The sequence below is a fragment of the Procambarus clarkii genome, chromosome 52 (assembly GCF_040958095.1).
Source record: "Procambarus clarkii isolate CNS0578487 chromosome 52, FALCON_Pclarkii_2.0, whole genome shotgun sequence".
Lineage (NCBI taxonomy): Eukaryota > Metazoa > Arthropoda > Malacostraca > Decapoda > Cambaridae > Procambarus > Procambarus clarkii.
This window is the reverse complement of record NC_091201.1, coordinates 9,853,344-9,856,343: the sequence shown is the minus strand read 5'-3', so window position 1 is coordinate 9,856,343 and position 3,000 is coordinate 9,853,344. Positions and strand designations below refer to the sequence as shown.

Sequence of the window (3,000 nt, the reverse complement as noted above, 5' to 3'; positions counted from 1 at the left end):
GTGGTAATCTGTATGATTTGCAGAGCCTTTCTACTGTTATATGTTAAATAAAATTTATTTAGAAGAATGTGTTTATAATCTGAAGTCAATGAGTAAGAATGAATAGTTACTGTGTTTCAATGCTTCAAGATGTGGATTAGGAGACTGGCGACTGCTTCAAGTGCATTATCAGAGGTCAGGTCTTTTTGTGTGTGGGATTACACTTACACGCCGAGAAGAGGACCAGGATTGGACCAAACATACTTGAGGAAATTTACATAGGTTCGAAAAAAAAAATGTAAAACAATGTCGTGATCAAGGTAATCAAGGCCAAAGACAAATTTATAAGTTTTAGATTGTCAAGGCGGGGCGTGGTCGGAACACTAACACATTCAAGCAAGAAGGTTTGAGTATAAGAATAGAATCGGAGAGGATGTCAGCCACAAAAGGTGCAGGTCCACAGTCGGACGACAGGGGAAATGAAGGACCCAGAACAAGGTATGGGCCAGCTCTAGCGATTGTGTACAGTCGAACTTTTGTGGGAGTGTGAATAGATGAGTATTGACAGGCTAACCCTGGGGATGGACTTATGTGAGTCTTGGTAGGAGTTTAGGATGTTTGTGTGAGGTATGGACTGATTTGGGTCTATACCTTGGACTAACCGGTTAAAAGTATAGACCGGTTAAATGGACTAAACCCCCACTTTTGCACCTCCCGGAAATCGAATTTGGGATCCTAAATTACAAGTCGAAAACATAGTCACTGCTATCGAGACAAAAAGGTTATCGGGCCTGTCCGGGAGTTGAACCCGGGCCTCTCGCATCCTAAGCGAGAATCATACCACTAGACTAACAGGCCTATATATATAAATATATTGGATCATGTATATCTTCCAAAAAGAGTCAATGACGCTCCAGAAAACATTTAAGCAAGGCGTAATTTCCTTTTGTTTTGCAATGTATGCCTCACCCTCCCTCCAAGGAGGGGACAAATCACTTGCATTCTCGGTCATTAAAGCGATAAATGAATACTCAAGGGGAATATCGTAGTTCGTCTGCCTTCTCGAGCAAAATAATTAACACACCCTTTGTAGAAATGGTAAGAAGAAAACATCGGAAATGTACAAAATCAGAGCACAAATCTCCAAGAAAATTGAAGAGGGAAATACCTCAAGTGCTATTCGAGTCCTCACCAGTGACGATAAAATTGCTGCTAGAAGCTCTGCCACAGCACGAGCCCAGCAAGGCAAGCACCCACCCAAAGCCCCACGAGACGACAACATCGTACCCCCACCAGCCGGGACCAGTTAACTGTTGGACCCTCTAAACTGTTGGTGAATCTGAGGCAGTGCCTGGGGCGCCTGTCAGCTGGGTGGAGAGCGTCTCGGATTCGTAATCCTGACGTTCCGGGTTCGATAACCGGTGGAGGCGGAGACAAATGGGCAAAATGTTTCTTTCACCCCTGATGCCCCTGTTACCTAGTAGTAAATAGGTACTTGGGAGTTAGTCAGCTGCTACGGGCTGCTTCCTGGGTGGGGTGTAACAAAAAGGAGGCCTGGTCGAGGACCGGGCCGCGGGGACGCTAAGCCCAGAAATCAGCTCAAGATAACCTCAAAATCTACAAAGCAGCAAACCGTCAATCAACATAAACAACATCGCATACTTTCTACGTTGTGGGCACACACTTAGGTGGGATCGATCACTATGATTGCTATAATTCCGCTTCACCAACACTATACTCGCCAATTCGTCCTACCTGGCTTACTGTCCCACGGTATTGTACTGATGTTGCCACTCGACTTATGCTTTCCTTAACTGATCAAACGCAATAGGAGCTCACTATATACTTGATCACTGCATTTGTGGGGACTCCTGTGACAGTTTCTTGTCTCTGTAACACTTCAATATCTCGAGATAACTGACGTTAGTTTGCTGATGCCCTACGGACACGTTTGTCTCCCACGACACTCCTCTCACGACGATGAGACAGTAGTGAGTGTTTCTGAGAGTACCTGTGGGAGCCGAGCGGACAGCACGCTGGACTTGTGATCCTGTGGTCCTGGGTTCGATCCCAGGCGCCGGCGAGAAACAATGGACAGAGTTTCTTTCACCCTATGCCCCTGTTACCTAGCAGTAAAATAGGTACCTGTGTGTTAATCAGCTGTCACGGGCTGCTTCCTGGGGGTGGAGGCCTGGTCGAGGACCGGGCCGCGGGGACACTAAAAAAAGCCCCGAAATCATCTCAAGATAACCTCAAGATGAGTAGTTGTGGGAGTGAGTGTCTTTGAATACCGGTGTGAGTGAGTGTGTGAGTGTCTCTGAGAGTACCTGTGGGAGTGAGTGTGTGAGTGTCTCTGAGAGTACCTGTGGGAATGAGTGTCTGAGTGCCTACGTAAGTTTCTGTGAGAGTACTTCTTTCAGGGCCTCTGTGATTTTATCTGTGAGAACCTCAGCAAATTTATCTGTTAATACCTCTGTGAGTGTCTCTCTGAGTATATCTTTGAGTACATCTGTATCTTTATGAGTGCCTATGTAAGTGTCTCCCAAAGCGTCTCTCTGAGTGTTTCTGCAAGTGTCTCTTCAGTTTTTCTGTGGGTGCCTCTAAGAATACCCGAGTGAGTCTCTCTGTGAGTACCTATTTGATGTCTTTGTGAGATTCACTGTGAGCGCCTATCTTATCAATTAATGTAAGCGTTTATGTGAGTGTCACAATGAGTGTCTAAGTAACTCTGTGAGTGTCTTTATGAGTGTTTGTGAGTGCCTCAGTAAGTGTCTTTTTAAACTTCTCTGTAAGTGTCCCAGTATCTGTGTGATTGCCCTTGGTTCTCTGTGAGTGTCCCCGAGTCTCTGTGACTGTCTCTGTGTCTCTCTGAGTGTCCCCGAGTCTCTGTGACTTTCTCTGTGTCTCTATGAGTGTCCCTGAGTCTTTGTGACTGTCTCTGTGTCTCTCTGAGTGTCCCTGTGTTTCTGTGAGTGTCCCAGTGTCTGTGATGGTCACTATGTATTTGTGAGCGTCCCTTTG

General features: G+C 45.9%; 1 non-coding gene across 1 annotated transcript; it reads right to left on the bottom strand.

The window, feature by feature from the left end:
* Nucleotides 1-766: 766 nt before the first annotated feature.
* Nucleotides 767-837, bottom strand: TRNAP-AGG (transfer RNA proline (anticodon AGG)). Its single transcript has one exon. It is a non-coding gene; the product is annotated as a tRNA-Pro (tRNA).
* Between the last annotated feature and the right edge of the window lie 2,163 nt (nucleotides 838-3,000).